Source organism: Balaenoptera borealis, assembly GCF_965194805.1.
Source record: "Balaenoptera borealis genome assembly, chromosome: 1".
Taxonomy (NCBI): domain Eukaryota; kingdom Metazoa; phylum Chordata; class Mammalia; order Artiodactyla; family Balaenopteridae; genus Balaenoptera; species Balaenoptera borealis.
This window is the reverse complement of record NC_138860.1, coordinates 140230453-140248946: the sequence shown is the minus strand read 5'-3', so window position 1 is coordinate 140248946 and position 18494 is coordinate 140230453. Positions and strand designations below refer to the sequence as shown.

The window sequence follows — 18494 nt, the reverse complement described above, 5'->3', positions numbered from 1 at the left end:
GTGGTTCACATTTGTGGCTTACATTATGTCTCTATTGGACAAAGAAGATGCACCATAAATTTCTGTTGGATGAATGAATGAATGAATGAAAGGTCAAGAAGCCCTTTAGGGTTTTAGAAAGACTAAAACTAGCCTGTTCCTTGTAGAATGATGCCTAACATCTGGATGACATACATAGGTCTCTTTACTAATGGGGAAGCCCGGAAGGGTAATTTGGGTATTATACCCTATGTTCTTTGGCAGCTAAACCACCAGTAATAGAGTTTATAAGGCATAAGGGCTTGAAATACCCTATATTTTTCCCAGTAAAAAAAAAAAAAGTAGCAGTCATGTGTGGAAAAGCAAAGAAGATTACAATCTTATTACAAGATTAAAACTTTGTAACGGAGTACATCCAAGCAGGCCAAACCGAAAAGGCAATGGAGAACATGCATTACATTAAACCATGAGTGATTTTATGTGGGCCTGAAACTGTGGGAAGGAAATGAGAAGGAAAATTACAGAGGCAATAGAAGAAAACGGAATTTTATAGCATTTGGAGATAATCTTGGAAGAAAAATGCTCAAGGTAATGCTTTTGATGATGAAAAGAAAAAAAAAAATGCTCAAGAAGCCAGTAATTTTCTAAGCTATCCAAAACCACCCAAAAATATATGAGAAGAAAAAAAAAAAAAGGAAACAAGGAAGGAGAATAGGAAAAAAAAACACCTGGAAACTCATATTCCAGAATGACAACAGTGATGTTCTCTAGATGGTGGGATTGTAGAAGATGTTTTGGTTTTTCACTGTGTTTTTCTTCATTTTCCAAAATTTCTATAACCAAGTGTGACTCTGTAATCAGAAAAAAAAAATACAATAAACCGTTTCTTAATTAAAAGAATAAAGAAAAAGTTGAAGCTTAGCATAGTGACGGAGTGACAAGTCAGCAAGAGAATAGAGAATCTGCGGCAAGCCTGGAACCAAAAACCATCAGGTGGCTGGGCAGAGTCTGACACACAGAAAACCAAGAAGATCAAATAGCTGCAAGAATGATGGAGTGGGTACCAGCAGGGAGTGGGCCAATGAAAGACCACATGCAAGAAATTGGGACTCAACCTTCGAAGCTTGAGGTGACAGAGCTAAGGGAACAAGACAAATGAACCAACTTTCAAAGCTAAAATGATGATGGATAGACCTGGGAGCAGCCGAAGCCTAAAAAGGGAGGAAAGGTCCCGGGAAAAGTCCTGAACTTTATCAGGTTCTTTTCCTGAGGTTGAAAGAGAAGGTGTCGAGGGATCAGTTAATTGTGTAGGATTTGTTATTATATAATTTAGTTAGGAATTCATTTGGAAAATGTTAAGCTGTTCATACACCAAAACCTGCTAAATGCAAGGAAATGTATCAAAACTTTGGTCTCTTTCTGATGAGACTGCCTGTACATTAGCTTGGGAAATCATTCATTCCACACATATTTATTGTGAACTTACTCTCTCCTAGGGGCTAGGAGGGATAGGTCTAAAACAGGAGACCAAAATTTGGCAACTGCCCCTGGTTGCTCAGATTTCCTGCATCTATGAGTTGAATGGATGAAACGTTATGTCATCTGATAGGAATCAGATTCTCAAAGCATAGTGTGCTGTCTTGATATGACCGTCTAAAGACTTTTTAAAATTCCTAGCATTTTGACTATATTAGATATTTGATAAAAGTTTGATCCAAAAAGGTTTGGGATCACTGGGAAGCTGTGAATAATGGTATGTTCTCTATAACGTCTGCTTTATCATCTGATGCTCTTTCTTTTCAACTACAAAGAAGAAAAATCAGAGCTTCAAAAGATCAGTAGAGTACCCAGTTTTCAGTCCTGTTCATGTAAACTAAACTAGCCAGACAAAAGGTAAAAAGTATATTAATGCAGGTATATTCAGACCTAAAAACCATCCACTTTCTAAATAGTACTATCAAATTGAATCATGTACCTTGGCATATATATCTTTAATCCATAGTTTTATAATGTAGCTTTTTAATAAGTATCCTTCAAACACACACTCAATCTCCTTCCTGTAAATTGTTCTGTGACATCCTTGGCAAATCTTCATTCAGTTTACACGATAGAAACCATATTAGATAAAAGTTTAACAGTATCACAGAGATCTCTATCTTATAATCATCCACAGATTTAATCACAAAGCTTCCTAAGGATGGAAATTCAGAAAAACCTAGGACACTTGGGTGGATACATTTCAAAAAAGAATGGGAGTGCACTACTGGACAGCATGACTATCAAACCTTCTGGGGATGACCTCAAGACATAACTTTAAATACCAGAATAGCCACATCTTCCTCTTTTATTTTTTAATTTTTATTTATTTTTGGTTAAAGAAGTGTTTTGTCCATTAAGTGGTTAAAAGTTAAGGTTACCCATCCAAGGAGCAGGAGATGAAGGTTCTCAGTTTGATGGACAACAGCTCAGAGAACCCTGATGTCCCAAAATATTAGGTTTCTCTTCTAATAATGTTGGAAATATTGCCTACTGTCATGATTAATCTGAGCCACAGCACAAGCTGATCGTAGGTGACACAGTCACAGAGCAGCGCTCGTGTTGGTTTCCACACACCGTCAAATCTGCTACAAATGCAGGGGTGAATGGGAAAGAACTGTGATACCAGGTTTCCCAGTGGCTAATAGATTGTGACAAGAAAGAAGGAAACCTTTATTTTAATTCAAAAAACAAAAGCCAAATAGCAAAACTTATGTACGTGCTGAACTTTTTTTTCTTCCTCAAGTGGAAAACATTGACTTGCTAACAACTCCTGGCTGGCATCAAGGGAAAGTGGAGGTATTTGCAGATGTGGAGGAAGACATACAAAACATTTTTCAAATCAAAGGCTTGAATTATTGCACTGGGTTCATGAAGTTTCACAGGCATCTAGACATACCATTGTCTTCGCCCTGAAACAAGCTGCCCTTTCTATTCAAGAAAGAAAACAACCCAATGTTTCTTACAATCAGATCTGTATGTATCAGGGAGCTATCTATATTTTGAAATTCTTTGCATTGTCCGTGGAAGAGTGTGCTGTTTGGACCCAACAATGGCAACATTGATTTTAGGATTTTTGAATTTTGGTTGTACAGAGCAAACAGTGAAAGAAAACTGCCGGCTTTCAGAACTACAAGAGTGCTCTTACATAAACTCACTTCTCTCCTGGCTGTTTTACATAGCCAAAGATCAATACTGCTCATTCAGCCAATGTTATTAACCCCATTTATCAGCTTCTCTCTTAAGAAAAAAAAAAATTGAAAGGATCTTGCCGACAAAGTTATGTCATCTTCCGCTCGTTCAATCGTAGAGTGGGTAATCCACTTTGTTGTGCACCCCCAACAATTGAGCCTTGTTTATGAAGTTACATTTATTAAGTGAAAGTATTTGGAAACTGATGGTACATTCAAGCTTGGTTGCCATGGGCAGTAATCATGGCAGAAAGTCATGACCTCCCCGTTATGCAGCGAGTAACTAATTGAAATGATACAAATTACTCCGATTCTCTGTCTGCCAATTTAGAGCCTGGTTCTGGTCAAGGGTCAAATGAGCTCCTATTCATGAAACTATGTTTGAAGTAGCTGCTACCATAGCAAGCGGGTTCCGTGTGGGCATCACTACTCCTTTGGACTTTACCACATACTGTGGCGAGACAGTAAAGCAGGGAGTTCCAAACCCTACCTTCGCCAGCACATCAAAAGCATACTGTTGTCATTTGGTTTGTGCTACTTGTCAACAGCACTGGACATGGTTTGCTAAACTTCACTGGCTAGAAATAAATGTTGTATTCAGAAGCCACTTAGGGAATCCGTCCTCCTTAGCCTGCATATTTCATCAGCTCTCTGATATGCCCAGGGCAGAGGAAACCAAATGCCATAAACTCAATATGGAATGATTCTCAACTTATCAATTCCCATCAATTCCCATCAAGTGTCATCCTTTTCAGCTTCTCTCTGCCCCGGCACATATACACATTCCTGCCAAATAAATAAGACAAGTTAAAAGCCTAAAATGTATATAACATGCAAGTTCTTTCTTCAAAGCATTATCGGGATGATTATCTCTATTTGAGAAATGACACTAAATGTTAATCTAATTGAATCTGGGAAATGTGGCAATAAAAAGTTAATAATTTACAGAGAAATTGTTCTTCAGAAAATTCTAAGTGAATGCCCACTAAATGAATTTCAGGAGTTGTGCTCAAAGGCACATAAGGTATGTGACAAATGCAATGGCTTACTTTGAATATGTTTCTCACACGACCCAAACTACTTGTCTTAAAGAGGCGTGCTGATACATATATGTGTGTGGAGGCACATAGTTTGTCTGAAAAATACCTAGAAAAAATGAGAAAATATCTCCTCGAGTCAGCTGAAAATAATAAGCTACTTGAGTGTTTAAATTTTAGTCTGAAGATTGGATTCGGGGGTGTACCCAACGCTATTTCTAAAGTCAGATTTACCTACAATTAATGCATATAGAAAAGTCTCATAAATTTTCATTGAATTTTTCTTCTATTTTTAAAGTGATATGAAATTTACAAAGCAAGAAGGTGCAAGGCTAGGTTGGACATCCTCTGTAGCCAATTCTCCTTAGTACCCTAGCAGATACTACCTAACTATTTCCCATCTCAAATTTCAGCAATCTCAGAAAAAGGCAAAACCTTGGTGAATCCATTTTGAATGACATTAATAGGCTGTCTCCAAATTTGCATCAGAACAGCAAGGTAATAAAATTAGACTGCAAAAGAGCTACAACATTCTGCAAGCCCCCATCACTGTACTTCACATGTCTGGCCAGCAGACACCAGTCTGGGTTGAAGGTGGGACCTGGGTGCTCAAATTCACACTTTTGGTCAAATCAAGAGCATCACCCACAAGCTTCTGTAGGAATAATGGGCTCAAGTTGAAGAGCTCTGTTTAAAGAATTAATGGTGTTAACAGCCAGAGCTGAATTCAAATCCTAACTCTGCCACTTACTATGAACCCTTGGCAAATATTCAGCTTCTTCTGACATCAAATTTCTCATGTTGTATAAAAAACATTTTAATACAATGTCTGGCATAGAGTAAGTGCCTTTATCAATGACAGCTCTTATTATTACAAAAAGTAAAAATCCCTGCTGAAAAAAGACAGTGCTAGAATAAAACCCAGAACCTAAAAAAAAACTTTCAGTTAAACATTGCAGTCAATTAGGTAGCTTACTACTATCATAAGAGCTGTAGAAATTCACAAATATTTATTCCATTGCAAAGATTCTAAATCTCAGAAATAAATTTCATTTTTCATTAATTTGTTCATTAAATAAACAGGCCCTGGAAATAATACAACAGTGAGTAAGACCAACATGTTTCCTGCCCTCATCCAACTTACAACCCAGTAAACCAAGTGAATCAACAGGCATAGTAAATCTTGAAATGGAGGTGTACAGAGTGTTATGGGAGTTCAGAGCATGGGACCTAATCTGTCTAGTTATACCCTGAATAGGGTCTTACCATTTACTGTTGACTAGAAAAAGCAAGAAAGAATTTGTGTCTTATGTTTTTCTCCAAAAAGCCTTTTTCAATTCTAGGGCAACTCTCGCTAAGTGCTAAGGGAGGCAAATATACTGAACTTTCTTACCACAGTGCCCCTCCCTACCCTCCAGTCTTATTTCAAGTTGGGTTACAGACCATTCCCTGAGCCCTTCCACCTCTGTGCTTTTCCTCATGCCTCCCATTCCCTTTACCAACCTGTGGTGCCTTTCCCTACTCTTCCATCCTCAAAATCCCAATCCTTTTCAGCCTCCAGACTCATCTCCTAGGTCAACTTCTCTATGAAGCCTTTCCCAATTCCCCAAGCAAGTTGTAATCTTTCCTTCCTCTGGATTTCCCAGACTCATGATTTGGAAGCAACCGTCCACATCACTTGCTCATTTGACTCCTGCGTATGGCCCTTGAATAAATTACTATGTCTTATATCTCCAAAGAGCATAAGCTTCCTGAGGGCGGGAATGAAGTCTCATGTCCAAACACCTAGCACAGTGCCTGGAACTTGGGGGAATTCAATAAATAGTTGATAATGATAATGATTCTCTTTTTTCAAACTTTAGACTTTTCAACTGGTCAGCCCCAAGGAGCTAGGTACTAAATCACTAGAAATAGTTACTACTAAGTGATTCCCCTGATTCTGAAAGAAATTAACAGAGCCACTCCACTCCTTCTAATAAAAGCATACATCAATCAAGTCAGCCTGTCCACAAATACTTATCGATCCTCTATTATTTACCAGGAATTGTGGCAGGGCCTGGGGATGCAGAAACTCATAGAGGTTACAGTCTTGTATGTAAGACAGACATTTAAAAAATGATTAAAACTACCAGAGCCCAAATTCTTAAATGGACAAAAGATTCGAACAGATATTTTACAAGAGAAAGTGTATAAATGGCCAGTAGGCCCCAAATCATTAGTCATCAGAAAAATGTAAAGTAAAATCACAATGAGATATCACCAAATATCCATTACAATGGCTAAAATTAAAATAACTGACAATACTTTGTGTTGATGAGGTTGCAGAAAACTGGAATTCTAGTGTACTACTGGTGGGAATGTAAAATGGGGCAACCACTTTGGGAAACTTTGGCAGTTTTTTATAAAGTTAAACATACTTCATGACACAGCAATTCCACTCCTTTGTATTTACCCAAAAGAAACGAAAACGTATGTCTACCAAAGGCTGTACTCGAATGGTTATAGCAGTTTTATTCATAACAGCTAAAAACTGGAAACAATCCAAATTTCTACCAGCAGGTAAATTGATAAATAAATTGTGATATATCCATACAATAGAATACCACTTAGCAACAAAATGGAATGGACCACTAAAATACAACAACATAGATAAATCTGAAAAACATTATGCTGAATAAAAGAAGCCAGGCACAAAAGAATACATATTGTATGATTCTATTTATATCAAATTCTAGAAAAAGCAAACTAACCAATAGTCACAGAAAACATGTCAGTGTTGCCTGTGGCCAGGAATGAAGGGAGGATAGACAGCAAAGGGGCATGAGGAAACTTTTGAGGATTATGGAAATGTTCTGTATCCTGGTGGTGGTGGTTACACAGTGTATATATTTGTCAAAATTCATCGAACGGTATACTTTAAATGGTTGCAGTATGTTATATGTAAATTATATCATAATAAGATTGATTTTTTAAAAAACTGCCATGAGTATTGCCAAGAAAAATACAGGATGCATTAATTGATAAACTAGATCTTAAGAGGAGTAAAAATGTCTGAATTAACTGTATAATTAATTTGGTTTTAACACACTACTGTATATAAAGTAGATAACTAATAAGGACCTACTGTATAGCACAGGGAACTCTACTCAATACTCTGTAGTGACCTATATGGGAAAAGAATCTAAAAATGAGTGGATATATGTATATGTATAATTTATCCACTTTGCTGTACAGCAGAAACAAACACAACATTGTAAATCACCTATAGTCCAATAAAAGTTAAAGTAAAATAAAATAAAATAATTAAAAATATTTTTTAAATTTGGTTTTAACCTGATATTGTCTGTTTAAAAAAGTATTCCTAGTACGTGCTTCTCCATAACTAAATTATCACCTTTTTGAGGGCATAGGAGGAAAGGAAATTCATGTCTATTAAATACCTTCTATAAACCTGGCATTGTGCTAAGAGATTTACGTAGGATATCTCACTTAATACTAACATTAATCCTGAAAGATAGGTATTATTTTCACCTCTTTATAGTTCATGCAATTAGGTCTCAGAAATTAAGTTACTTGTTCAATGTCACACAGTTTGCAAAGGTGGTGTCAGAGTTTGAACGCAAATCTGTCTACCTTCAAAGCCCAAACTCTCTTTTCCCTGGAGCTCCCTGAGTGATCATGGTTGACATTTCTCTGTGACTGTTTATTCTTCTTTTCCTTTCTGAAACATCCCTCTGCCTCTTCTCTTCTACCTGATTTCCTCCCCATCCTTCATGATACAGATTAGGGCCCCTTTTCTGACATAGAAACCTTACTTTCTTCCGAACTGCCAGACCAACAACTATCTTTGTCACTCCTCTTGGCATTTAATCTTAAAATGGCTTATATCAGCATCTAATTATTTTATGCATAGGTCTTGTCTCCCCAGCCAGCTTGCAATTTCCTTGCAGGAAGGGATATATATTAGCTATAGTAACACATAGACACTGAAATCATAATGACTTTAATTAATGTCTCACTCATGCAAAGTCCAACAAATCACAGTGGAGGAAGGAGTTCTCTGAAAAGTTGTCCAACATAGTTCTATAATTGTGATGCTCTTAATTATACATACCATGTACCAGCACTGGGCTACGTGCTTCACAGATGTTAGCTCATTTTTTTCCTTTTTCTTTTAAAATTATGTTTTAAACAGCTTTATTGAGGTATAATTTACATACCAAAAAAATTCACCCATTTTAAGTATATAACTCAATAATTTTTTGTAAACATACAGTTGTGCATCCATCACCATGATCCTGTTTTAGAATATTTCCATTACCCAAAGAGATATTTCATGTTCATTTGCAGTTAATCCCTGTTCTCACCCCCTGCCCTAGGCAACCATGAATCTACTTTCTGTCTCTATAGATTTGTCTTTTCTGGACATTTAGTGTAAGTGGAATGATACAATATGTGGTCTTGCATGCCTAGCTTCTTTCACTTATAATGTTTTGGGGATTTATCCATGTTGTAGCATGGATCAGTAGTTCATTGTTTTTTATTGCTGAATAGTATTCCATTGCATAGATATATCATCATTTGTTTATCCAATCACCAGTTGATGAACATTTGTGTCCATCAAATTGGACCATTTCCAATTTTTTACTTTTATGAATATTGTTATCTCACAATATCTGAGATAGATACTTTGATCTTCATTTTACAAATGAGAAAAATCAAGGCTCAGAAAAGTAATTATCTTACTCAAGGTCAAATAGCTGGTAAGTCATGGAGTATAGTCTTTCTAGCTCCAAAGCCCTTGCTCTGACAGTGGTTTTCAGATTTGGGAACTTTGTTAACCTGAAAATTTTAAAAACAAAGATTTTTAATGTGAGAATAAACCTAAGTTTGTCATCTTTTGTATTTTGTAAAGGGCATTTAAAAAAACCAACTACCGGAACTTCCCCGGTGGTCCAGTGGTAAAGAATCTGCCTTCCAGTGCAGGGGATGCAGGCTTTATCCCTGGTCAGGGAACTAAGATCCCACATGCCGCGGGGTAACTAAGCCCGCGTGCCACAAATACTGAGCCTGCATGCCTCAATGAGAGAGCCTGTGTGCCACAAACTACAGAGCCCACACGCTCTGGAGCCTGTGCGCCACAACTAGAGAGAAGCCCATGCCGCCGGGTAACTAAGCCCGCGTGCCACAAATACTGAGCCTGCATGCCTCAATGAGAGAGCCTGTGTGCCACAAACTACAGAGCCCACACGCTCTGGAGCCTGTGCGCCACAACTAGAGAGAAGCCCGTGCCACAATGAAAGATCCCGCATGCTGCAACTAAGAGCCAGTGCAGCCAAAAATAAATAAATAAATAAATAAACAAATATTTATAAAAAATAAAAAAGCAACTACCTTCTACCACCAGCATCACTTCAGAAAAGAAAGGATATCTTTAGCACCTAAAGTAGAAGAATAAATTAGGCTTTATAGAAAAGCTACATTGTCCTTATTTTTCTCATATCTCTGCAAAAAGTTAGTGAAGACAAGCCCTCATTTAAGAATCACTGTGTCTAGTGCTTCCCTGGTGGCGCAGTGGTTAAGAATCCACCTGCCAATACAGGGGACACAGGTTTGATTCCTGGTCTGGGAAGATTCCACATGCCACGGAGCAACTAAGCCCGTGCGCCACAACTACTGAGCCTGTGCACTAGAACCCGCGAGCCACAACTACTGAGCCCACGTGCCACAACTACTGAAGCCCACGCACCTAGAGCCCATGCTCTGCGACAAGAGAAGCCACCTCAATGAGAAGCCCACGCACCGCAATGAAGAGTGGCTCCCGCTCACCGCAACTAGAGAAAGCCTGGGCGCATCAACGAAGACCCAATGCAGCCAAAAATTAATTAATTAATTAATTATTTTTAAAAAAGGAATCACTGTGTCTAGTCACTTAGCTACTTAATTAGTAGGGCTTCAGACTGTGCTAAACTGAATTAGATGAAATACTTTGAGATGCTTTTTTAAATGATGTTAGATAAAAAGTCAAGGTCTATTAACTTTCTTTCAATTGTCTACAATAGATCTCTCCCAAAGGGCGTGTTCTCTGTATAACAGTGTAGCACATGCAGTGAGGTGGCCTCTCTTTTCCAGGAATAGAGGGTTTAATCCCATCATACACCTAGAAAGAGTTCCAGTGTCCTGGAGGAACTGTATTCCAAAACTCCAAAAACCAATCCTTCTGTAACCACACAACAGCCTGGTTAGTTTATATTCTCTTTCCCTAAGAACTGAAAAGTATATAAAATCCTTGGATGGTAATTCCATGGCAACAAATTTAAAAGATTTCATTGAAACCCAGCCTTCATGGAGGCTGAAAGAAACGTTGAAGTCTTGCTGACATTTGTTTCGTGGTTTCCATCCAGGTCCCAGTGGAACAAATGCCATAATTAGCCCTCAGAAGAGAGGCCAGAGACTGACGACGAGGTCCCTCCGGTCATGCCTCGAGGCCTTGCTAGACTGGGACGCTCACACTGTTGCTTTCTGCTTTGTAGCTGTTTGTGCAAGAACAAAAGGACTTCAGTCTGCCTTGCTATTAATCCAACTTCACAAGCATGAAATTTACAGACACACACAAGAATTCATCATTGAAACCTTTTCCCCTTGTCATGTTCAGCTGCTGAAAAGTGGGCACACTCTTGGATATGAATGTTAATAAAAAGAAAAGGGGGGGAAAAAAAAGAATGGACAAGCTTTCTGAATCAGCTCTAGGCTCCCTCCACCTCCACCCCCAGCTACAGGTTGACATCTTGGGAGTTTAACCTTTTGGGGAGAATGTAAGTCTCTCCACAGCATCTAGTTTGGGAAGATTTTGCTAAATTTTATTATCACCCTGAAGGTCAACTACTTTCTCTTAATAAATAAAACACACCTATAATGTAAGGCCAATAATTCAATCTGTAAAGTGAATGAAAAAAAGAATAGCACTCAAGTCATAAAGTGAACATTATTTGAGTAGAACCAAACCAGTGGTATCAACTGGTTTTGCTCATTTAACCTGTCTCCTCATCATCATATACCCATCATTTAGCTGCAGGGTGGATGTGTTCACACTGAACTATTAATCTGTTTCAAAATGCCATAACATTTCCATGAAGAACTTCCTAATTTTTTTTTCAGAAATTGAATGTCTGTTTAAAGTTCATTCCCTCCTGCTGTAACTAATTGAAATGAGATTTGGTTTATCTTTATGACATGGAAATAGGATTGAGTTTCATAATAATAACAATAATGATAACTTGATAGATTTTAGGAGTAGTAGTTAATAGTTACAGTAATATGGGGGAGATCAGACTTGTCTATTGCCACCTAAACAGACCCCCATTACTTATAGAGAAGTGTGAATGAATGTCACATGATCTAACTACCAGTTCCTGATTTTGTATTTGTTTTCAGCTTGGACTGAATTTTAGAGCAGTACCATAAATGCATTGGAGCCTCAAAACAGTATTCCTTCAACAACCAAAGAAAGTATTAGCACAGTGGCTGGGAAATACATTGAAATGCATTGCAGTTGTGATGGAAAGAATCTGGTCTTGGGAAAATACAAAGAGGAGGCTTTTTCTTAGGGTCTTTTCCCCATTAATATACGGAAGAGTAAGTCAAACAAAACTGTAGCACTATAGAAATTACAATAAAATTTCCCAAATATCATTTCATTTGATCCTCAATCAGCCCTTTGAGAGTGACTAGTATTACAATCTCCATTTTACAGGTAAGGTCACTGAGATCCAGAGAGGTAAAAGACTTGTGCAAGCTCACAGACCTAGTTAACAGAAGACTTAACCCTGAAAGCCAGATCTTTCTATCTCCAATTTCAAACTCTTTTATCACCTACCAAGAAAATCAGGGAACATGCACATTGGGCTCAGAAGTCAATGGAGAACTTAGTTTTTACTTAAACACCAACCCAAGTCAGCCTCCTGCCACCAACATGAGGCTTACCTTACCTAGAAGGTACACCAAAGATTCCAACTTTCAGCTGGCTTAGGGTTTTGCACTGCTGTATTTCATTATTACTATTGTCATCATTTATTGAGCACCTACTCAATGCCAGATGCTGTGTATCATTCTTCATCTCCATTTTTCAGATAATTTACTTGGCTATAGGTCCTGACCTCTACTTACCTCTCCAGACAACTTCCACCTCATCCTCTTTGCTCCAGCCATACTGAACTTCTGTCAAGTTATCAAAGACCCCAAACTCTCATCACACAGGCTGTTTCCTCTACCCAGAACACCCTTTCCCATTCTAGCCCACCCTACTTTCCCAGTTATTCTTCAAGCCTCAGCTTAAGTGACATTTCTCAGAGGTCTTCCTTGACTCCTGCACTTGGTTATACATCCCTTATGATCTCCTCTCATGGCACTCTAAGCTTTCATTTTCAAAGCATCCATTTTACTTTCTGAAAATTTCTTGTTTAAGGTCTGCCTTCCTGCTAGATTAGATGAGAGCAGCGATTGTGTCGATTTTTTATTGATATTTTCCAAAATATCAGTGGGAACCATCACCATTAATACAATTACGTGTTGTGTGAATGAGTGAATGAGTAGGAAACTGGGGCTCAGAGAGACTAAGCAATTTAAGTGGCTTAAGAGTAAGGATTCCTTCATTCAAATGTAACTGGGTAGAGCTGAGGATAAAAACATGTTTTAATAAGCATACCATAATCACCCTATTTAAGATTGCACACCATGCCCTCAGATCTGCCAACCCCCATTACTCAGCTTTTTTTTTCCCTATAAAATATATCACATTCTAACATATTATTGATTTTAAATACTACTTCTAGCACACATGTGATTTTAGTTATAATTTCTTTATTATCATTATTGTTTATTATTTCCCCTTACTAGAATGTGCACTTCATGAGGACAGGGATTTTTGTTGTTATTGCTCCCTCATTGTGAACCGTGCTTGCCAAAAAGTAGGTGTTAAATTAATAATTGTTGAAATGAATTGAAGGAATTCTTAGTGTCGAGATTTTCCTTAACACTTATTAAACAAAATATATCTGTTTTAGGTACTAAAGATGACAAGTTCATTAGTTACATGAGATAGATGTGTGATCTGAATATCCCCCAGGCTTCCCCACTGACCAGCTGTTAAGACCTCATCCCACCATCAGCTTGGTTTCCTAATCTGTAATATAAGGGTCAGCAGGAAGGAGTCAAGAATCTGTCCTAATCCTAAAGGTGATCAGCCCTTTGATAATTTTCGAGCGAGGAGAAAAAATAGAAGAGGTTTATTCACCTCAGAAACTCTGCAAAAAGGCCTGTAAACCTGGGAATTCAACTAGCTCTATTTGCCAAAATGTGCAGAGGTGATATTTATTACGTACTTGACACTCCAGAGGGAACACTCCTGTACAAATATGTCATGCCGCTTTGAACACAAGCAAAGCGGGAATCAGATTCTATCTCCTTGCTGCATCCCAAGCCAAGGTGACTGTTGTGGTTTCAATTCAATGTATTTATATCTCATCACCAACACTCATCGCCAAGGGAGCCGGTTCAGAGCCGAGCTGTAAAGATCGTGTAGGGAGTAGTGCTCAGATGTACACCATGCCTGACTTATGCCAATGAGTTTCAACACTCATTCATTCCAGATGAGCATCAAACTCTGTGATAAATAGTAAGAACAGGAATTCAGATTGCAATGAATGCAAAAATAAATAAGTAAGTAAAGCGATGCTGAAATTATTGAGTGAGAATCTGATGTGGGAAACTGTCCTCTCTTCTCCATCCTCAATGCAAAGGCCACAATTCATTCTCATCATCTCTTGTCTGAACTACTATAGCAGCCTTTTACTGCTCTCCATACCTCCAATCTACCCTCTATACTGCAGACATAAGAATCTTTCTAAAATGCCTCCCTGAACTTGTGGCACTCTTCAGTGTCTCCCCAGCTCTTCCAGGAAAACTCCATAGCATAACCCACAAGTCCCTCTATGACCCCGCCCCTGCCCATCTCTCCACACCCATCACCTCCCACTGCTCCGTACACACTCTATGCTCTAGCTACACTGAACTACCTATAGTTGTCCTAAGTACCCAGTTTTTTCATGTTTCTATACCTTTGCATATGCTGTTCCATTTGCCTAAAACACTTTTTCCTATAGTTTCATCTATTCAACTCATTCATCATTTAAGATATGTCTTTGCCAGATAGTTTTTCTTGATTTAATTCTATCCTAGTCTGAATTATATTTATTAGACAAATATTTCTGTGATTCAACAAATATTTATTGCAGACCTACTAGAGATAAAATAGTGTGGTAGTTTAAAAAAAAAAAATTGCTACAGATTTTTTTGCCATTCCCCCCATCAAGAGGGAGGGTCAATGTCCATGGAATCTGTAAAGTTTTGTGACACAGAAGTGATGCTACGTGACTTCCATGACTAGGTCATTACAAAAAATATAGCTTCCACCTGATCTCTTGAAATACTCACTTTCTGACAATCCCTTTTGGGATACTTCGTTTCAGAACCAGCCCTCAAGCTGTGAGAAGGACAAATCACATGGAGAGGCCACATGTGTCTCTGGTCTTCAATCTCAGCTGAGCCCATCTTTTGAGTTCCTTCTGACCAGGGGCCAAAGAGTTAGGTAAAGGTGCCCACAACTTGTTCCAGTCCCCAGCAATTCAGGTCTTCCCAGTGGAGACTCCCCCCAACCCCCAACATCTAGAAGCTTCTGCTACAAGACACTTCTGCTACAGTAGACAGAATTCTCAGATGGCCCCCAAGATTCCCCCCGACACCCCTTGTGTTTACATCCTACATAATCCCCTTCCTTCAGTGTGTGTTGAGGGGAAAGAGGAAGGACTGTGGATAGAATATCATTCTATATGTGATATCTATAACACAATATCATTCCCTCAATTGTGTTATATGGCAAAGTGAAGGGATTTTGCAAATGTAATTAAGGTCCCAAATCAGATGATTTTGTTTAAAAAAAAGGGAGATTGTCCAGGGTGGGCCTGACTTAATAAAGTAAAAGCTATTAAAAGAGAGATTGTGCCATTTCTGCCAGCCTTGAAGAAGAAAGCTGCCATGTTGTGAGAGGGCCATGTGGAAAGGGACTGCCTTCAGGGGCTGAGAGCAGCTCCCAGCTGACAGCCAACAAGAAAGTGTGAACACCAGTCCTACAACCATAAGGGACTGAATTTTGCCAGCAACATGTGAGCTTGAGAAAGGCCCTCATCTCCAGAAAGAGACACAAACCAGCCAACATCTTGATTGCTTGATTACAATCTTGCAAGTCTCTGAGCAGAGGACCCAGCCAAGCTGTACCTTAAGCCTCCTGACCCACTGAGAGAATAGATGTATGTTATTTTAAGCTGCTGTATTTCTGGTAATTTGTCACACGGCAGTAGAAAACTAATACACCTACTGTGTACCTTGTCTGAATTCCTGACCCACAAAATCTGTACACATAATGAATGACTGTTATTTTATGCCACTAAGTTTGGGGTTGTTTGTTCATGCAGCAATAGATAACTGAAACAAGCAGCCACTAAAAAAGACAAAAATCCTGTCTTCATTGTATTCTTGCCCCTTGCTGGGAGGGAAGACAGACAATAAAATAAATAAGTAAAATATGGAGTGTGTTGGTCGGGCCAAGTGCTATAAGATGAATAAAACAGAAAATGGAGATGATGACTTCTGGGGGTAGTTTCAGTTTTAGACTGAAAAGTTCAATCTAGTTGTTCAAAATATTTAACAACTACAGATGTTTGAGGAACACTCACCAGCCAGAGCAGGGGCTGACCACAGTGCTAGAACAGGATCCTGGAGGTTCCTTGCTAGGTTAGGCATTAATTGTTTAGTTTTGGGATCTTGTATATATTTGTAGGTTCTTCACTCTGATAGGAATAGGTATGCAGTACCTCCACCTCCACCTCATTCATTAATTCATTTAACCCTCTGCTCAGCAAATATTCACTGAGTACTTATTACATTAAGCCAAATGAGAGATGAGGAGCTCCATGAGCACTGCCCACTGAGCTCCTGGGCCTTGTTGTCCAGCTGAGGAAGTGAGATACATACATGAGGAGTACTAAGCTACAGCAGTGCTAAGTTCAAGAGTACTGTTATATTTCCCTGTCTCACCTACTAGACCTTGGCTATAGGGTTAGAAAAGAGAGAGAAGCTGGGATGATCAGGAAATCTTCTGGAAGTGGTGGGAATGGAGCTGAAACTTGAAGGTTGGATATTTCCATAGGACACCTTATTCATCTTTGATTGGCCCCTAGTGCCTCGAACAGAGAGTGTAAATGTATGAAATGTGTGCAAACCACCTGACCAAAAGCAGTCGGCTAACTGATGATGGCTCTATCCCACACTCAGCCGGAGAATCCTTCTCAACACATTTAAAGCCAATGATCAATGATCAGAGATGACACATAAAATAAAATCTATAAGCCAGCTCTGGTAGCTTCACATCTTGGACATGGTAGGTTCTAATATTAGTTAACTAATCAATAGCCCACGTAGGGAGAAAGAGAAAACCATTTTTAGAAACAAAAACTACTCTAGAGAGAAAAGAGATGGTTTAGGAAGGAAGTTGTGTACTGTGTGAAAGCTCAGGTTTATCCCATCACGCATAAGCTCTTTCATTCGAAGAAAGACAGTCTTGGTTTCGGTTTTGAAGTCAGACTGAGCTAGGTTCAAATCCTTGACCTCTACCCACCAAATGCCAATAGTAGTCCCCACCCTCGTTGTGACAACAAGACATTGCTAAATGTTCCCTCGAGGAAAAACTGCCCTGGTTTTGAACCCCTGAATGAAATAAACAACAGAAAACCCCTACCTTCATGTAGCTTGCATTCTAGTGGGAGGATAGACAATAAACAAATAAATATATTTATAAGGTAAATTCAGGTATGGAGAGGTGGGGGAGGGGTGGCTGATAGTTCCTTTCCCATTTGCTTCTCTGGATAAAAAAGAGCCAAGAACCATTCTGAAGATAGCAGCATAAGCATCAGACCCTGATGAAAAGATATTTCACTGATAGGCAAAAATCACAGAAATGGACATTGAATGATCTGGAATAATATCAGAAAGAAATAAGATTATCATTTAAATAACCATATTGAAGGTCCAACATTCATCTCTTTTGGACATATTCCCGTGCATGGAAAAATAACCTCATCAACACAAGCACAGGACATCTACACACTAACGGGAAAAATTTCTCCTGCCTTCTCTCCAGCTCTGGGCTATTTTTTTTTGAACACTTTGGAAAGAATTTACAGAGTGTCCCCATTCAATGAAGACTCAAGTTATGAAATAAGGCAAGATCACATAATAATAAAGAGTTATTTGGAACATCACTGAAATCATTTTTATCATAATGTCATTTAAATGAGGTAAAACGTGGTTTTAAACAACTAGATTTAAAAATCTTATATGTACATAGCTTTTGTACAATTTATTAAACCAAAGCAAAGCCACAAAACTAATAAAATTCAAGTTACATAGTGGCTGTGGTTTTGCAAAAACTAGCTTGCCATTCTAAACATGCCCCAGTTTGGCATGGCACACCAACGCCCCTGTGTGCTGTGTGATGATTCGGTTCTCCCACCTCTTCTCTCACTTAGAATTACTGTGAAACCTTTGTCCTTAGAGTACGCAGTCATATAATTTGACCTTCCTATGGTGTCAACACATCATTTTCTTATTAGATCTGCTGCTTCTTCTGTTCTTTCCTCGTTAGCCCACTAAAATTACCCCATCTAAACACAAATGCAAACTTAGAGAAAGGCACCACAGGGCAATACCAGGTTATAAAGGGGTCATTTGAGTGTCTGGAATATGCTTATATGATCTTTTTTTCTCTTCTTTCCTAAGATTATCATAAAATCCTAAACTTATAGGCTTTTGTAGAGAACTCTAGGACCCCTGATGATACATCCATGGAACCCTAGACCCCAATTTGAGAGGCATTGGTATAATGGCTAGTGACATCAGAATCAGAATGCCCAGGATTCAAAATTCTGGCTCTGACGCTTACTAGAAATATTTTGACTATCAAAGGACCACGTGCCACCCAAGACCAGGTCCCACAGAAGTTTACATCTGGACAAAACAGGCCTGGATTAAAACTGTGAAGTCATATGTTTGTGCTTCCCTGGCCTTGCCTTTCCAATGCCTCTCTTCCCCTCTAGGTCCTCGGCACCACCTCCACTTGAGACACCAGGCTAGGTCCCGG

The 18494-nt window shown here is 38.8% G+C and overlaps 1 long non-coding RNA gene across 1 annotated transcript in view; it reads right to left on the bottom strand.

Moving 5' to 3' along the window:
• LOC309613422 overlaps positions 1–18494 on the bottom strand; it is a 156440-nt gene that overhangs the window by 79997 nt on the left and 57949 nt on the right. The window lies entirely within an intron of this gene.